The sequence below is a fragment of the Microtus pennsylvanicus genome, chromosome 4 (genome assembly GCF_037038515.1).
Source record: "Microtus pennsylvanicus isolate mMicPen1 chromosome 4, mMicPen1.hap1, whole genome shotgun sequence".
Classification (NCBI taxonomy): domain Eukaryota; kingdom Metazoa; phylum Chordata; class Mammalia; order Rodentia; family Cricetidae; genus Microtus; species Microtus pennsylvanicus.
Genome location: NC_134582.1, coordinates 130,637,718 through 130,658,207, shown reverse-complemented (window position 1 = coordinate 130,658,207; position 20,490 = coordinate 130,637,718).

The window sequence follows — 20,490 nt, the reverse complement described above, 5'->3', positions numbered from 1 at the left end:
TGTGTTGGGACAGTTGCTGTCTCCTCAAAACCAGCTCTACTGTTATTCTGCAGCAGCGCCACGCTTTAGTCAACTGGTCCGGCCTCCAGTTAGTTTCTCATCTATACACCTCAACTGTCACAGTCACAAATCTCTTCTCACCTACCTGTTCTTAGCCTCAGGCCTAAGCCAATCACAGCACAGAGAATCTCTGGCCAGAGTTAAGGCTTTGTATCTAGACTAAATTACTCAAATTAAAAGGAAGAATATTTGTCCACAAGTTGATGGGACGGTGTTCTCTTCACTGCATGAGATTTGAAGGAGGAAGTGTCCATCGTTCTATGCTAAGAAGCAGCTACTGAAGCATATAATACAGCAGCAGATCACAGTGGGGTAGAAGAAAGCTCAAGGCAAGGCAGCTGGCGTCTATAATCTCCGCACTTAGGAGGCCTGGAGGAAAAGGATTGCTAGGATAGTGAGGCCTTGGCTACATTGTGAGTTCCAAGCCATTCTCAAATTCAGTGTAAAACCCTGTCTTCAAACCCTTACCTCTGGGGCTGGAAAAATGGCCCAGGGGTTATGAGCACTTTCTACTTTTGTGCACGATCCAAATTTGGTTACCCACACCAACAATGTATCCCATAATCATTGATAACTACAGTTCTAAGGGGATCTAATGACCTCTCTTGACCTCTAAGGGCAAGAGACCCCCACTTGGTATAGATACATACATTCAGATGAACATTCATACAAGAAAAAAAACAAACACAAAAAAATGATTTTAAAACATACTGCATCCCCCCAAAAGGAAAAGGGACATTCATTTTTTTTATTGTATTTTGAACACTGGATTAATTCTTCTGATCTAATCAATTATTTTTTGACTTCTTGCTTTACAAACAAACCATATTCTTAATAGTTTAAGTTACTTCACAATGATGTTTTCCTATTATTTGTAGACAAAATCTTCAATGCAGTCAATTATTTAAATAAGTTTTTTAATAATATATAATGATGAATATTTATTATGACTATACTGTCTGTAATGAGCCAACAAGAAATCATTTTGTACCTTTCTAGACCTTTTTAAAAATCTTGTTGAAAATTATTTTATATATATATGTATTCTGATCATGGTTTCCCCTACCCAATCTCCTCCCAAGATCCTCCACACCTCCCCACTTATCAAACTCCACATTTTTTTCTCCTTAGAAAGCTTACTCTAGTCAATTGCCTTTCTTTCCATTCTTTATTCTTTGTCTACTCATCTAACACTGTTTTATTCATTGCTTGAAAGCCAAAGAGATTCTGTTCCTATATTTCCCTCCAGTGAAGGCAGAGCAGTACTGTAACACGGTTCATAGAAAGCAAACCATAAACTCTGTGGTCACTGTCATAATCAAAATGACATTAGAGCCAGTCAGGCATGGTGGTGCACACCTTTAATCCCAGCACTTGGGAGGCAGAGGCAAGCAGATCTCTGTGAGTTAGAGGCCAGTCTGGTCTACAAAGCAAGTTCCAGGACAGCCAGGGCTGTTACACAGAGAAACCCTATCTCGAAAAACAAAATGAAACAAAGAAAGAAAAATAAAATGACTTTTGAACATCTATTGTCTTTTTTCTAAACTTCTTCCCCTCCCTCACTATGTCAGGAAGCATGGTGAGTCACAGTTAAAATTTAATCTGCCCTCACACATGGTGTAATAAGAAGAGTAAACAACTTGGAAAGACCTTTAGCAGGTGCTTAATGTTCCCTTTGAGTGTAACTTCTAAAAACCCAATTGTGAAATGAGAATTTTCAAGGAGTTCAATACTAAGAAAATTTGAAAATAAATCCTAACATGGCAAGGTTGAAGACAATGATTTTAAGACTATCACACATTTTATTAGTAAAATGTGTCCAGTGTGTTGATAAATTCATAATTGAATATATGACTCAGGTTTCTGATCCTAAATATATTTGCTCATCTGTTTGGGGACTGAATTTTTCATATGCTGACTTGTTCATCTAATTGATCTTGGTGCTTCTAAAGTCATTTGGGTTCATGTCTTGGTATTTGCACTGTTAACAGTTCTGGGCTTGCTAAAGCACTGTATTGTTTTCAATTACTGTTTTTTTCAGATCATCCAAATCAAAATCACAGTACTAATTAGTTTAGAAGAGCTAGTGGTTTCTGGAATTCTCAAGAACAATAATCAAAAGAAACCTCAAGATAATCTCCCTATTGGTGACCTGTGCCAACTCCTTACCACCTCCTGTGATCACACTGTGGCTTTGAAAACCATCCTTGAACAAACATCATCTCCAGTGTATATAGGGATGGGGTGCAGAGCTCTGAGCAGGATAGAACTGGTGGACTTTTCTCTGTGTTCTCTTTATGGCAGAGTAGATGGGGTCAACAGTCCAAGCTGTCCCTGTGTGACTTGCAGCAACATGACAGCCATCTCCGCAATGTTATTCTGGAAACATGTGGCTACAAAGACTCATCAGGCAGAGTTAACATCAGTATTACACTTAATAACATCTGTAAAAGAAGAAATATAAATATGCATTGAATAGACCCTAGTTTCCTCAGAATGGAAAAAAAGAGTTTTTTTTTCTAACATATAGCAATATTTAAAAATTACAAGAAGAAAGATATGAGAATTATAATGACCCAAAATATTAAAATAAATAAATAGCAGCCTACTAAAATCCATTTTGGGGACAATTAATTTTTCTTTAGACAAAATAACATTCATATGCCCTACAGTTTCTAGAATTATGTATTGGAAGAATACAATTATTTCACAATATAATTTAACCACATAACATTTTCCAAGCTCTAAAATCAAATCTTGTTACCCAACAAAGGCAGTAACTGAATTCTCTTTAAAAGACGAGGTGCTCATAGAGCCAACTGCTCCATTTTCCCTGTTCACAAAATTCAGATTATAATCCAATGGCACCACCTGTTGTTGGGATGGCAGAACTGACCTAAACGACAAGATCACATGCTACTGAATTAAAAGTCTAAAGACAGAGCACAGTCTCTGACAGCTGGGCAGATGACATAACGAGGCAATTACATGCTGGTCGATTTATTCAGAGCCACTCTGACCCTGGCCTTCTGGAGAACTGCACAGGAAGCCTAGGGCACACATCATCATATGAGCATAAGAAAATAGATGACTAAGATTAGTCACCCCTCATGCATGCTGTTAAATGTAAGTCATTGAAGAAAATTATTGGTGACATTGATTTGTGCTTGTATGTGTGCATGTGTGTGTGTGTGTGTGTGCGCGCACGCATGAATACGCATGTAGACTAGGTCAGGGGACAATATCAGGAGTCATCTTCTATCACTCTCCACCTTATCTTTTGAGACTACATCCAGCAAGCTCTGGCCTCCCTGTCTCCTCCTCCATGCACTGTACTGGGGTTACAGGCATCTGTCTCTTCCCATTATGCACTGTGCTGGGGTTACAGGCATCTGTCTCCTCCCATGCACTGTGCTGGGGTTACAGGCATCTGTCTCCTCCCACTATGCACTGTGCTGGGGTTACAGGCATCTGTCTCCTCCCCCATGCACTGTGCTGGGGTTACAGGCAGGTGGGTTCTGGGGGTCTCACTCAGGTTCTCATAGTTTTGTGGCAAATATTTTACTGGTTAATTTATCTCCTCAATATCAACATTGATTTTAAAAAAATACAACATATAATAAAATTGGATTGAACATTAAAGTTCTGCAGATCATATTTTCAGAAGCATTTATTTGTTTATTGGAAATATGAGGGACTGAAAAACTAACCAGTAAATACATTTTAAAATAACATTTATAAAATGATTAATATACTTGTGTATACTTGTACCTTAAAGAACAAAAGAACATCCTCATAAGAGAAGTCATCGAAGAACTTCACCAAGCACCGAGGCTAGAGAGCTAGAGGATGCTCGTCCTGCTAAATAAAGGCCCAATCAAATGGCCTCATTGAACTTAAATTATCTACTGAATGTCTCATCTCCTAGTGCCTTTGTAATTACACTTTAAACACATAGAATTCAGAGAGAGACAGTTCAGCTCCTGAGTTGTATCTTTCTAGTTACAGAAAAATCAGCATTTTTCCACAATCATATTTCATACCTAAAAGGCACATACACTATCTCATTATAGGTACATATGCATATACAAGTATATAAAACTTTTCCTTTAAAATATTATTGTGTGCATACATGTTATGTGTAGAGGTGTGCATGCTACATCATATATGTGGAAGTAGTTCTCTCCTTTACATGAGACCCAATGTTCTCATGGTTGCAAGTTTCTTCTGAGCCATCTTGGCAGCCCTTTCCCAATCTTTAGTCAAAATTCTCTCCAGCTTGAATTTTTCTGGTTTCCTCTGACTGAAATGAAGAAATAGTTCTTTCCTGGAACCCACTCTGTAGACCAGACTAGCCTCAAACTCACAGAGATCTGCCTGCCTTTGCCTCCTAAATGCTGAAATTAAAGGCATGTGCCACCACCATCTGGGAAGAAAATTTTGAATAAATAAAAATTTGTATTTCTATTGTAAAAAGGAGCTCACAATTTAAATGTTGTAGTGGAAGAATAAGCAAATAAATAATTTAACATTAATTAAACATTACTTGCTAAAATATGCACTGCTAATTTAAAAATGTAAAACACCAACAATAATGGGTACAATATAAAAGAAGTGAAAAAGGACGTTAATCAGTGTCTGCTTGAAACCTGCCTCCTTCAGTATAAATGAAAATTCAGAAAAAATCACAGTTCAAGATATTTGCGTGTTCTCAAAATGCACATTTTACACTAAATGTGCTAGAGAAAATAGGAAGTACCTCAGAAAATATAGGGGTATCTGTATGTGTGTGTGTGCTAAAAGAAGCTATGTCACACAGGGTGATAATGCTCCTTATAACCATAGCCTACCTAGCAAATGCCAGGCATGGGAAACCTTCCTTTGTTGGTCATAGAAGTCCAAGAGACTCCTCAAACAATACTGGCTATTGTCATTGATCTGGGTTTACCTCCCGAAAGTAGGACCGTACTGCTGAAAGCACCACATACATCAGATGCTGGACTGAGAAGAACTGAACTGGAGCTGACCTGGAGACCTCCTCCCTGAAGACGAGCTCTCAGAGTATCAGAAGGTGCTATGCAGGTTTCCAAGGCAGGAAAGCAATGCGTAGCCTGATAACCAGTCCTGCAAAGCCCACAAATCATAACAATGACAAGCCTTGACAAGCTATCCCTAACGGTGCAATAGTAGCAGGGCACTTGCATCTTGAGGGTAAATAAATAAGAGTTGAAGAATTAGATTTAAGGCCTCCCAATAGGATGGAATTCACGCCTGAGACTGTAAACATAGCCATGGTTGAAGAGGTCATCAGCTCCAGAAGAGAGTCTATGACTGCCAATTTTCCTAAAATAATTTCTAACTATGCTTTAAATACTTAATCCTTATACTAAGTACAGCTCTTACCTCTCATCAAAGATCATCAAAGAAGCTTTTAGATAGATAGATAGATAGATAGATAGATAGATAGATAGATAGATAGATAGATAGATAGAAAGAAAGAAATTATTACACAGAACCACAGTTGGTCAAACTACAGACAATAAGTGACCTTAGAGTGACCGAACACAACAGATACATCAGCAACCAGACCTGTGTTCTTCACACACAGGGAAAAAAATCACAGGAGGCAGGACAGAAAGATTATAAAAGACAGAAGATCAGGCTTCCTGATGCTAGATGGGCTTTTATAGACACAGTAGGGAATCTCTGTGACATCATAGCAATATCATTGCCCACAAAAAGATATGCATGATGACCAGGAAAATTTCATGTTCCCAATCCTACCTGAAGAGCTATAGGCAAATCAAATGACTCTTGAGAGAGGGAGAATCAGTTTTCTTCAGGGACAAGCTATGCAATTCCAAGTAGTTAATTCTAACATAAGTGTTGTGGAATAATCATTCTGTACACTGTGAAGACGACTGGTGTAGTCAAAAGCAGAATGGCCAATAGCTAGGCAGGATTTCCAGGCACAGAAGACACTAGAAGAAGAGGAGCAGAGATTCCAGGAGACACAGAGCAAGCAGGATGGGTGGTAAGGAGATGAGGAGATAAAGTTATGAGGTACAAAACATATTAATAAAAAACAGGTTAGTTTAAGTTCTAAGCGCTAGTTAAAAACAAGCCTAAGATATAGGCTGAACTTTCTTTTTTTCCTTCTTTCTTTTTTTCCTTTTTTTTTAATTTTCCATTCAATTATTTGCACTTCCTTCCCTCTTCCCAATCCCCTCCCACTCTCCCAAATCCCCTCTTCCCTCTCCCTGCTTGAGAGAGGGCAGGGAACCCTGCCCTGTAGGAAGTCCAAGGCCCTCTCCCCTACATCCAGGCGTAGGGAGCTGTGCATCCATATAGACTAGGGTCCCAAAAAGCCAGAACATGCTGTAAAAACAAGTCCCAGTGCCTTTATCAATGGCTTCTCCTTCAGCCCCTATTGTCAGCCACAATCAGAGAGTCCGGTTTGATCACATGCTCTTTCAGGCCTGGTCCAGCTGGATTTGGTGAGCTCCCATTAGAACAGGCACACTGCCTCAGTTGGTGGTCCAATGCCTCGTGGTCCTGACTTCTTTGCTCATCTTCTCCCTCCTTCTCCCCTTCAACTGGACCTTGGGAGCTCAGTCCGTTCCTCAGATGAGGGTCTCTGTCTCTACCTCCATCCATCGCCGGAGGAAGATTCTATGGTGATATTCGAGATAATCATCAGTGTGATAGTGGGGCAAGGACCGTTCAGGTACCCTCTCCTCTGCTGTCCAAGGACCTAGCTGGGGACATCCCTATGGACACCTGGGATTCCCCTCTAGAGCCAAGTATCTTGCCAACCCTAAAATGAATCCCTTAATGTAGGTATCTTCTTCCCTGCTCCTATATCCGCCCTTCCTCCATCTCCACCCTCCCACTCCCCCAAGCTGTTGCCAGTCCTTCCCTTCTCACTTCCCTCTCCCCCTTCCCCTTTCCCCCAACCTCACCCCACACCTGCCCTCACCCCCATGCTCACACTTTTGCCCTGCAATCTTGCTTGCTTCCAATTTCCAGGAGGATCTATGAATGTTTTTCTTTGGGTTCACCTTGTTATTTGGCTTCTCTGGGCTTGTGAACTATAGGCTTAATGATCTTGGTTTATGGCTAGAGTCCACAAATGAGTGAGTACATACCATATTCATCTTTTTGGGTCTGGGTTACCTCACTCAGGATAGTGTTTTCTATTTCCATCCATTTGCATGCAAAATTCAAGATGTCATTGTTTTTTACGGTTGAATAGTATTCTAATGCGTATATATTCCATACTTTATTTATCCATTCTTCCATTGAGGGGCATCTAGGTTGTTTCCAGTTTCTGGCTATTACAAATAATGCTGCTATGAACATAGTTGAACAAATGCTTTTGTAGTATGATTGGGAATCTCTTGGGTATATTCCCAAGAGTGGTATTGCTGGATCCTGGGGTAGGTTGATCCCAAATTTCCTGAGAAACCGCCATACTAATTTCCAAAGTGGTTGCACAAGCAATGAAACCACCAGCAATGGACGAGTGTTTCCCTTACTCCACATCCTCTCCAGCAAAGGCCATCATTGGTGTTTTTGATTCTAGCCATTCTGACAGGTAAAAGATGGTATCTCAAAGTTGTTTTGATTTGCATTTCCCTGATTGCTAAGGAGGTTGAACTTGACCATAAGTATTTCTTGGCCATTTATACTTTTTTTGTTGGGAATTCTCTGTTTAGTTCAGTGCCCCATTTTTAATTGGGTTAATTAGAATTTTAAAGTCTAGTTTCTTGATTTCTTTATATATTTTGGAGATCAGACCTTTATCTGATGTGGGGTTGGTGAAGATCTTCTCCCATTCAGTAGGGTACCTTTTTGTCTTAATGACAGTGTCCTTTGCTTTACAGAAGCTTTTCAGTTTTAGGAGGTCCCATTTATTCAATGTTGCCCTTATTGTCTGTGCTACTGGGGTTATATGTAGAAAGTAGTTTCCTGTGCCCATGTGTTGCAGTCTACTTCCCACTGTCTCTTCTATCAGGTTCAGTGTGGTCAGATTTATATTGAGGTCTTTAATCCATTTGGACTTGAGTTTTGTGCATGGTGATAGATATGGATCTATTTTCATTCTTCTACAAGTTGACATCCAGTTATGCCAGCACCATTTGTTGAAGATGATTTCTTTCTTCCATTGTATACTTTTAGCTCCTTTGGCGAAAATCAGCTGTTCATAGGTTTGTGGGTTAATATCCAGGTCTTTTATTCGATTCCATTGGTCAACTTCTCTGTTTTTATGCCAATACCAAGCTGGTTTCATTACTGTAACTGTGTAATAGAGTTTGAAGTCAGGGATGGTAATGCCTCCAGAAGTTCCTTTATTGTATAGCATTGTTCTGGTTATCCTGGGTTTTTTGTTTTTCCATATAAAGTTGATTATTGCTTTCTCAAGGTCTGTGAAGAATTTTGTTGGGATTTTAATGGAGATTGCATTGAATTTATAGATTTGCCTATGGTAGAATTGGCATTTTTACTATGTTGATCCTATCCATCCAAGAGCAAGGGAGATCCTTCCATATTCTGGTGTCCTCTTCAATTTCTTTCTTCAATGCCTTAAAGTTCTTGTCAAATATATCTTTCACTTCCTTGGTTAGAGTTACCCCAAGATATTTTATGCTATTTGTGGCTATCGTAAAATGTGAAGTTTCTCTGATTTCCCTCTCTGTTTCTCTATCTTTTGTGTACAGGAGGGCTACTGATTTTTTTTTGAGATGATCTTGTAACCTACCTCACAATGTACACTATCATATCATCTAATAACAAAAGTTTGACTTTTTCCTTTCCAAATCAAATCCCCTTATCTCCTATGTTGTCTTATTGCTATTGCTAGAACTTCAAGCACTATGTTGAAGAGATATGGTGAGAATGGACAGGCTTGTCTTGTTCCTGATTTTAATGGAATGGCTTTGAGTTTCTCTCTATTTAATTTGATATTAGCTGTTGGCTTGCTATATATTGCTTTTATTATATTTAGGTATGATCCTTGTATCCCTAACCTCTCCAAAACCTTTATCATAAAGGGGTATTGAATTTTGTCAAATGCTTTTTCAGCATCTAATGAAATGATCATATGGTTTTTTTCTTTCAGTTTATTTATATGATGGATTACATTGATAGATTTTCGTATGCTGAACCAGCCCTACATATCTGGGATGAAGCCTACTTGATCGTAATAGATAACTGTTTGATGTGTTCTTGGATTCTGTTTGCCAGAATTTTATTGAGAATTTTTGCATCGGTGTTCATGAATGAGATTGGTCTGTGATACTCTTTCTTGGTTGGGTCTTTGTGTGATTTTAGAAGCAGGGTGACTGTAGCTTCATAAAAAGAGTTTGGAAATGACACTTTTGTTTCTATTATGTGAAACATATTAAGGAGTATAGCTCTTCTTGGAAGTTCTGATAAAATTCTGCATTAAAACCATCTGGTCCTGGGCTTTTTTTTGGTAGGGAGGTTTTTTTTTTTATGACAGCTTCTATTTCCTCATGACTTATAGGTCTATTTAAATTGTTCACCTAGTCTTGATTTAATTTTGGTAAATGGTATTTATCTAAAAACAAGTCCATTTCTTTTATATTTTCCAACTTTGTGGCATATAAGCTTTTGTAGTAAGACCTAATGATTCTCTGTATTTCCTCAGTGTTATGTCCCCCTTTTCATTTCTGATCTTGTTAATTTGTGTGTTCTCTCTGCCTTTTGATTAGTTTGGATAAAGATTTGTCAATCTTGTTGACTTTCTCAAAGAACCAGCTCTTTGTTTCATTGATTCTTTGGATTGTCTTCTGTGTTTCTATTTTGTTGATTTCAGCCCTCAGTTTGATTATTTCCAGTCTTCTACTCCTCCTGGGTGAGTCTGCTTCTTTTTTTTCTAGAGCTTTCAGCTGTGCTGTTAAGTCTCTAATGTGAGCTTTCTCCATTTTTTTAATGTGGGCACTTAGAGCTATGAACTTTCCTCTTAGCACTGCTTTCATCGTGTCCCATAGGTTTGGGTATGTTGTGTCTTTATTTTCGTTGAATTCAAGGAAGACTTTAATTTCTTTTTTTATTTCTTCCTTGACCCAGGGGTGGTTCAGCAGTTGACTGTTCAGCTTCCATGAGTTTGTAGGCTTTCTGGGGTTAGAATTGTTGTTAAATTCTGACTTTGTTCCGTGGTGATCTGATAAGACACAGGTGGTTACTAATATTTTTTTGTATTTGTGGAAGTTTGCTTTATTACTGAGTATGTGGTCAATTTTTGAGAAGGTTCCATGAGATGCTGAGAAGAAGGTATATTCTTTCCTATTTGGGTGGAATGTTCTATAGATGTCTGTTAAGTACATTTGGTTCATTACCTCCATTAATTCTCTGATTTCTCTGTTAGGTTTCTGTCTGATTGACCTGTCCATTGGTGAGAGAGGAGTGTTGAAGTCTCCTACTATTAGTGTGTGGGGTTTGATGTATGCCTTCAGTTCTAGTAATGTTTCTTTTACATAAGTGGGTGCTTTTATATTAGGGGCATAGATATTCAGGATTGGGACTTCATCCTGATGACCTGTTCCTGTTATGAGTATAACGTGTCCATCTCTATCTCTTCTGATTGACTTTAGTTTGAAGTCAATTTTGTTAGATATTAGTATAGCCATACCCACTTGTTTCCTAGGTCCGTTTGATTGACAAAACTTTTCCCAACCCTTGACTCTGAGTAGATGTCTGTCTTTGTGGTTGAGGTATGTTTCTTGTAAACAGCAGGTTGGATCCTGTTTTTGTATCCAATCTCTTAGCCTGTGCCTTTTTATAGATGAATTGAGTCCATTGATATTAAGTGATATTAATGACCAGTGGTTGTTAACCCTGGTTATTTATTTATTTATTTTTGGTGGTGGAGTTTGTGTGTTTCTCTTCTTTAAGTTATGCTGGTGAAGGGTAGTTAGATGTCTAAGTTATTGTGAGCATTGTTGGATTCCTTGGGTTGTGTTTTTCCTTCTATTACTTTCTGTAAGGCTGGATTTGTGGCTACGTATTGTTTAAATTTGCTTTTATCCTGGAATATTTTGTTTTCCCTATTGATGGTGAATGAAAGCTTGGTTGGGTATAGTAGTCTGGGCTTGCATCCATGGTTTCTTAGTTTCTGCAGCACATCTATCCAAGACCTTCTGGCTTTCATGGTTTCCATAGAGAAGTCAGGTGTAAGTCTGATAGGTTTACCTTTATAAGTTACTTGACCTTTTTCCTTTGCAGCTCTTAATATTCTTTCTTTATTCTGTACGTTTTGTGTTTTGATTATTATGTGGCGAGGGGATTTTTTTTTTTGATCCAGTCTATTTGGTGTTCTGTATGCTTCTTGTACCTTCATAGGAATATCCTTCTTTAGGATAGTTTTCTTCTATAATTTTGTTGAATATATTTTCTGGGCCTTTGAGCTGTAATTGGTCTCCTTCTTCTACCCCTAATGTCCTTAGGTTTGGTCTTTTTATGGTGTCCCAGATTTCCTGGATGTTTTGTGATGAGAATTTGTTGGATTTCCTATTTTCTTTAATCACTGTGTTTATTTTCTCTGTAGTGTCTTCAGTATCTGATATTTTTTCTTCTATCTCTTGTATTCTGTCAGTTATTCTTGTCTATGTAGTCCCTGTTTGTTTACCTAAATTTTTCATATCCAGCCATCCCTCAGTTTGTGTTTTCTTCATTGCCTCCATTTCAGTTTTCAAGTCTTGAACTGTTTCCATTATCTGTTTGTTTTTCTTGGTTTCCTAAGATATATTTTAGGGATTTATTTATTTCTTCAAACTTTTTGTTATTCTTCTCATCCATTTCTTTAAGGGAGTTTTTCATATCCTGTTTAAGGGACTCTATCACTTTCATAATGTCTATTTTTTCTCCTTCTTCTAGAATAGGGTGTTCAGTGTTCAATTCTTCCTGTTGTATGTTTACTGGGTTCTGGTGTTATCATATGTTTTTCAGATTGTTGGAGGAATTCTTGCATTGGTGCCTGCCCATCTCTTCCTTCAAAGGCTCTCCAATGGATCTTCTGGTACAGGATCAGGGCCACTTGCTGGCCAGTGAACTCGCAGACAAAAGGACTAGCATGCTGCATTCAGGCTCAGTGAAACAAAGGAAATCCTGCACAGTTGCACTCACCACTTTGTCCCCAGAGCCTCAGCCCCCAAACAGGCTGAGTTGGGGGAATCTTATGACCCTGCAGAAGGGAAGGGTTACCTGGGAACAAGCAAGGGTGGGATAGAAAGAGAGAGACAGAAGCTGGGGAGAGAAGCCCCTGCTGAATGATCTGAAAGTTTAGGGGGTTGAAGGGTGTCTGTGCTCCCTTTCCGGGGCATCTGCTGGCCAGTCAGGAACATACTCACCTCTCCAATGGATCTTCTGGTACAGGATTGGGACCACTTTCTGGCCAGGGCCCTTGCAGACAAAGGGGTGGACTTGCTGATTGCAGGCTCAGTGAAACAAAGGAAATCCTGCCTGGTTGCACTCACCACTTTGTCCCCAAAGCCTCAGCCCCCAAACAGGCTGAGTTGGGGGATCTTATGACCCCCGCAAAAGGGAGGGAATTCCTGGGAGAAAGCTGGGATGGGATAGGAAGAGAGAGGCAGTAGCCCTGGAGAAAAGCCCCTGCAGAATGACCAGAAAGTTTAGGGGGTTGAGGGATGTCTGTGCTCCCTTTCCGGGGGTGTCTGCTGGACGGTCACCTCTCTGATGGATTTTCTGGTCCAGGATCCTGAACTTTCATAATTAATAATAAGTTTCCGTATCATTCCATTATTAGAGAGCTGATAGTTCCAACAAAAAGTCCAACTACACACATGTTTTAAGTACAACACTAACTAAATAGACTCCTTAAGGTGTGCATATTACAATAATAAAGAAGTTGTGAATAATAATATTACAATAATAAAGGAAGTCAAGAAGCCATGGGAGGAACTTGAAGGGGACAGCGAAGAGAGGTGAAAATGAATTAAATATAGTGTGTACTCTGTAAGAGAATGACCCCCATAGAGCCCAATGTTTAAATACTTATTACTCAATTGGTGGAAATGTTTGAGAAGTGTTAGGAAGCATGGCCTTGTTGGAAGGAGTGTGTTACAGAGGGAGGTCTCTGAAGTCTCAGAAGACAAACTTTATTTCTAAGGTGCTCTGTGATTCCTGCTTGCTGTTTGAGATGTGATCTCTCAGCTGTTCCTGCTGCCATTCCTTCACTCCATAATATCATCATAGACTCTAACCCTCTGGAAGTATAAGCACAGTTAAACACATTCTTTTATAAGTTGCCTTGGTTATTGTGTTTTATCACAGCAATAGCAAAGCAACTAAGTCATACAGTATTCATATGTGAAATTGAATATATATAATACATATTATCATATAATATTATATAATTATTTATATATAATCAATTGATATATTAAATATATTTAAATTAAACAAAAACATGCTTTAAAATATGGCCTTTTCTTTCTGTATTGATACATAAGTGACTAAATCTATAATAACCATTTTCTATGTTATTAGAAAAATATGATATTGAATTATATATATTAAAAATGTATAGTTTTTACAAGAAATTTGGATTTAAGTTACCCCTTACCTTTGAGATATTTGTGTCTTAAGAGTTGGTAAAGTTAGAATGTTTGCTTATTACAGGAAGTAATTTTAAGTCCTAACTTCTAGTATAAACAAATTTCATTCTTTTATTGATGCTTATCTTATTATAAGACTTTATGCACCTGTATTTTAAGAAAGAAGTAAACAATTCTCTCTGTAGTTATGAGGATAACAATCTAGTCACATGGAGTTACAGATGAACTACTGTTATTGTTAGTTTAGACTGTAATAACTGAAGAAAGCTTTATACAACATGACAAGAACATTCTACCTCACAAAATAGCTAAGATTCAATATATAAAAATAGGATAAAGAAAACTCTGGGACCAACAAGATAGCACAGTGGATTAAGGAGTTTGCTGTCAAGCCTGAAACCTTCAACACATGGCTGAATTAGAGAACCTATAACTACAAGTTTTCCTCTTACCTCTATATGCGTGTCATAGTGTGTATGAACCCACAAGTTCATGTGTGTGCACATGCGCACACACACACACACACGTAAACAAATATATTTTTATGAGGATAAAAGGAATGCGAAATGTGGGGTCCAGGACAGCCTGGCCATACATAGGGGGCCCAGGTCATATGGGGCCCACATGTGTGGCCAGGCTGCACAGCCGTGGCAGGCTTGATAGAGACCAGCTAAAATGTAGACCAGATTTTCTTGGTTTATTGGCAGGTGGCAACAGGTTCCAGGAAAAGCCATAAGCTGACACTACCCAGGGAGAGCCAGCATCTAAAGGGAAGTACCTGACTCCAATCGTTAGATAAGATTAGATAAGACCAGGAGATACCCCGAGTCCAGGACTCACCTATTACCCTTTTGTCAAGACCCCTAGACAAATGTCAGCCAGTCGGGGTCCTGAACCCTGGAATTCCCCTCACCCCAATCTTTATTATGGTAAAAGCCCTACCCTGACTGGTCTGGGCACTCTCTGCTCTCAATTTCTGTGAGGGACAGACTGGGAGTCCATGCCTGTACTTGAATAAAGGCTCTTTGCTTTTACATATGAGTGCGGATTCCATGGTAGTTTTTGAGAGACACCATGATCTGGGCATAACAGAAAGACTATTTTTAAAGTTATGAAGAAGGACATGCTGTTACAATTTTAGCCAAACCAGCATGGCTGGCACATCTGGGTTCCAGGGCCCTGCACGTGCAGACAAGCCCTCAGGTACCCAGCTGCCCTGGGGACCTTAAAAGGCCCTCGTGACCCATGTGCAGTATGATTGCATCACCTACATATGACAAAGGTATGTGAGCCCTGGTGTGCATGCGTGAGCTCCATCATCTGTGTATGACGCAGCCATGTCAGCCCCCTGTATGCATGCTCCAGGCAGCCTTTAAAAGCTGGAGGCGCCATCTTTAGCTCTCTCCCCGCACACCAACCTCACCAGGCCTGTACATTCCCCACCCAATAAACTCCTAAGTGGGTTTGTTGTGTGTTCCATGTTTCCTTCTCACTCACACCAAGTAATTTCATCGGTGCTGTGAGACTCTGTAGGCTCTCCTGGCTCTCTCCCGGGATTGGGATCCGGAACTGGGTGTTTTTTCCACAACAACCACATGTTCTATCTGCCTGAGCACGACCTCTATACACACCACTGGCTTCAACTGGTGAATTTTCCCATTCTGGTCAGTTTAACCATTTCTCCAAACCCAAAATTGACTATTGGCTCCCGACAATCTTCTGGTGTTCCCAAAAGCGGGGGGTGGTAAACCACGGCCTGGCCTTCATGGCTACAGTTGAGCCCTTCGCTGACATTCATCTCTGCTTGCGTCCCATAGCTAAATACGTGATTGGACAACCCAGGGCAGTCCACCAGTGCTAGCACTGCACACACTGAGCAGTGTGTTTGCCTTGGGCTGAGGGTTCCTCAGATTTTTCTGGTTTTCTTGTCATTTCCTTTCTTTTTCTTTTTTGGACTACTTGTCAGTGGTCCCTGCTGTGAGAGACTTCTCAGAGCAGCCTCTAGCCTCTCTGGCTTCCAATTTGCCTGGACAGGAGTCAGTCAGGCTTCAACACCCTTGCTATAGAGAAAAGATGTCTTCCTATAGGCTTTGCAGTTTTGCCGCCATTTCACACCCCACCTATAAAGAGGAAATGTCCTTCTATAAGCCTTGCAGGTCACCATTATCATGGGTTTTGAAACAAGCCCTCCAAGACCATCAATTCAACCTGCCCCCTGGGATGCCTTTTAGAGGCCCTAAAACCCCAGGCCTTAATGCCCTACTTATAGATGTCCACACTTGTGCATCTTTGTGCTGCCCTCTTTGGCTCCCCTCCCCACTAACTACTCCGTCAGCCCCACTGGGTCATTCCTCCTTTCTGGTGCCTGGCCACAGTAGCTGCCCAGCTCTAGCACCCAGCTTTACCCCTCCTCTCACGCACTCATGTGCTGCTATGGAACCCAACCCTGACCAAGCCAAGCCAGCTGTAGTTCTCCTGTTGAGAGAAGTGGCCAGGATAGATTGATTAGTTAGGGTACCCATCCCCTTCTCCCTCTCAGAACTCTTCCATATCGAACAAAAACTGGGGTCCTATACGTCTAATTCTACCTCTTTCATAAAGCAATTCCAACACATAACCCAGTCATATAATCTCACCTTTCATATTTATATGATCCTATCTAATAATCTACTTTCTGAAGAGTGCAGGAGAGTTTGCGAGCAGGTCAGGCTATGTACAGATGAGGTTCACCAAACTCTTGCAACACACCCCCTGGAAGCCGAGGCTGTCTGGACAGGGACCACACAGGGGTTATAACACCCCAGGTGAAATTTTAGCTGGAAACCGGTTTTGACTTGCCTTCTGGCAGGTCTCGGTAAGGCTGCCCTCAAGCCAGTAAACTATACTAAGCTCTCATAGGTTATTCAGGATACAAAGGAAAACCCTTCTGCATTTTTGGAATGCCTCACTAAAGCTCTGTTACAATTTACTAACTTAGATCCAGAAACCACAAAAGGTACACAGTTAATCAGGACTTTTTTCTCAGTGCTACCCTGACATTAAGGCTAAACTTAGACGTTTGGAGAAAGGCCCTTGACCCCACAGGTAGAAGTCTTAAAGTTGGTTTTTAATGTGTACCATGCAAGGAATGACAAAACCCGTAATCATCACTGTCACATGTTAGCCATGCCCCCCCCCACCCGCTGAGGCAACAGACTGGCCTGATCCGTGCAGTCTGTGCTGCTCCCTTGCCCCCTGGGGCTTGAGAACCATCAGTCCCATGTTTCAAATGTGATAGAACTGGTCACTGGGCCTGAGCATGCCCTAACCCTCATCTTGGTCCCATGAGAGCTTGCCCAAGATGCCATAGGGAAAGACACTGGGAAGCTGATTGTCCTCGTGCACATAGTAGCATGGAGACATCAAACCCAGAAAATTCCCACATTGACCTTCTAGGTCTGGCCATGGATGAATGAGGCTGCCCGGGTTCCTTTGTCTAGGTGGACTGAAGCGTTCCCCACCACTAACAAGAGGGCCCAGACAGTTTCCAATGTTCTTCTTCCAGAAATTAAGCCCCAGTTTAGAATCCCAACCTCTCTTCAGTCGGATAATGGTCCAGAGTTTACCTCCTAGATTTCTCAAACTTTATCTAATGCATTCCCTGGCATTTTCATATTCCATACCACCCTCAGTCTTCAGGGAAGGTAGAACAAACTAACTATTCCTTTAAAAAATGTTCTTGTTAAGATGTCACAGGAGCTTCACCTTGACTTGGTAAAACTTTTGCCTCTGGCCTTTCTTAGCCTTAGGGCTCTCCCCAAAAGCCCCTTTACCATCTCGCCCTTTGAACTCATGTATAGGTGGCTGGTTTTAACCCATGGCCTCTCACCTAAAACCTCTCCCCTTCCTGATCACCTGCTTACTCCGCTTTTATCCCATCTTCGCTCCCTATTATGGGACTACTCATTACTTCAACCATGTGCCAATCCATGCCCACTGCTGATTAAAATAGAAGATCAGGTACTATTCTCTCCCCCAGACCAACCTCTCACCTCTTTCCCATAAATAGCAGGGCCCCTTTAAAGTAATTCTTGTAACTCCCACTTCTGCCAAGCTCGAGGGACTCCCTCACTAAATCCACCTGTACCATCTAAAATCTTTTACTCTTCCAGCTCAAGATACCCCCTTGTATAAGGTAACTCAAACAAGGTCCTGCTCCCTTAAGTTTCAAAGAATACCAAGATCAGCCACTTTTTCTCCAGTTCCAGAAGAATAAAAGTCTCATCATCATAATCAACTCTCCTGTGCCAAAAATTCCATATACTCTCCCTCTTCCTCTTTCTCCTATCTGCTTTACCAACTTTTATATCTCCAATGTTATACTTAAATATCCAGTTAACCACTCAGCTGTTATTACAGGGGCCATCATTAAACATAGAGCCAGAGGTACAAGGACAGACAAAAGCCCGGGTGGTAAGAAACAATAACAAGTTTGGGGACATTCACAGCCCCAGACTCCAAAAACTCACAAAACAGACTTTAACATAACAGGTTTATCACTGACTGCAGCAGTGTCTCCTGGATGTTAAGATAATACCATGATGCTAAAGAGAACAAGTGCCTTAAGATTTGCTTCAGCAAAACATTGAGGGGTCTAATAATTCCCCTTTCTAATAATTCCCCCTGTTTTCTTCCCTCCTCCCCACTGTCTTCTATTCCAAAACTATACTATCGTGATCATAAGCTTTTAATATGTCTAAACTTTATTTCTTTGTGAACATTTTTTCATAAGCTCCAGGGAGCCAATTGGACCTATCTAAACGGACCAGACTCACCCAGAATAAGTTTCATTTAATCCTTCCATTATCATTCCTGGTCTTGGGAACCCCTGGGAAATTCCTTCCTCCTCCCCTCAAAAAAACCATCTTGGGACTCTCCTCCCTCAATCATCAGGATCTAAAATTTTTCCAGACATAATTTTCTGCCTTTCCAGCATCTTGCGAGGTTCAAGCTGCCAGCCAGCCAGTTTCACTGAGTCAGAAAAAAACAAGAAAGTAATCAGCCACCCCAGGATGTAGTCAATCACCTTAACTATCCAAAGCACACAAAATCAGCAGGAAGCAGTCACGAGAGACCTTACGACACCACATTCCCACCCATTAAAGACCCCAAACTCCCCAATTTTTTATAATAAACAAAAGGGTGGAATGTTATGGTTTTATCCAAACCAGCATGGCTGGCACTTCCAGGTTCCAGGGCCATGCTTGTGCGGACAAGCCCTCAGGCACCTAGTCACCCTGGGGAACCTTAAAAGGCCCTTTATGACCCACATGCAGCATAGTTGCGTCACCTATGTATGATGCAGCAACGTGAGCCCTTGCGTGCATGCGTGAGCTCTGTCATCTGTGTCCCAACAGGTGTTTTTAGCAATCTCCTGGTACTACAGGAAAGAATGCTGAAGTATGGGGAAAGGAATAAAATAGAAAAACCTTGTTTTCAAACTTGGTGATTTTAAATAAGTTTGTTTATCTTAACTAGCTAATACAACAACAATGCTCTAAAAAAAACTAATCAGTGAGCTATGCATCTTGAGTTTATAATTAAAGAGCAAAACTGCCTAAAATTTGAGTGAAAAACTATAAAAACATTAGTGTTGCATCAAATTCCCACAAAATGTCTTCATAAAATATTCCTTGTTTTCTGGCACATTCCATGCCAGGAAGTATCTGAATCCTTTGTGCACATTTTTCTTTTATACCTTACAGTATGTGAACTGTATAATAATTCCTAGTTTAAGGACCAATAAGCCAAAGTGGGGTGAAGCTAACTTGATAATCACCACAGAAGAGTCTGGCATTTTCATGACTCAGAATCCGACCTCCAAATAACTATGAAATACTTCATCACTGAAACAAATAAACAGAAAAGACTCGAACCACCACAAACATAAAATTCACAATTCACCTTTCCCATTTAAACATCAAAGCCAACCAATGAAAATTCTCTTTTTTAAATGTCACAAAAAACTCATACTAAATTTAATGACATTCTAATTCTTTAATAAAACCCTGGTCTTTAATCTCAAGGGCTGCCAACATATGTGTCTCAAAACTTGGAAGATGGAATTATAGGGCCCAGCCAAGAAGAGCTTGATAGAGGCCCCCTGAGTTTAAGTTTACCCTAAGGCAATACCTGGTTCCACGGACAACCCAGGCACTTCCCAGGAACCAACCAGTCTAAGGGAAAATACCTAACACTCCAAAGCCCAGCACACACCCATCCCCTTTTACCCAGTGTTTGGGTGGGGTAGCACCCCAGCCCCTGGCATCCATTTTGGAATGTCTGGGTGAAAAGTTTCATTTCGAGGCTTTTCCCCTGGGAGTTACCTCAGTCCAGACTCCTTTCGAGAAAGCCCAGCAAATGGTGACCCCTCTCCAGTGAGGGTCAAGACCACTCCCAGAGGCTATTTAAACTGCCTCCTACCCCCAAGAGAACAAACACTTGGTCTTCTTGTCTTACTTTTCCCTCTCCATGATCTTCCTGGTTCTCGTTTCCCCTCTCTGTTGTCCAGGAGGGCTACCTGGGAGCTCTGGCTTCCATTAAACCTGGGCCTTTTCTAATTTGGTTTGATTTGGTCTGATATGGTCCGCGGAAAGGGCCGAAAAACCTTTACACCCAGGACACTGCTAGACAAATATAAGCCAATTAGGTGCTCTGAACCTTAGAAATTCCTCAGCCCAACCTCTGCTATTATAAAAACCCTGCCCAAACTAAACTCGAAGTGTGAGTTGGACACATGAAGAGTCCGAGTTTGAACTTAAATAAGAATAAAGGCACTTTGCTTTTACAT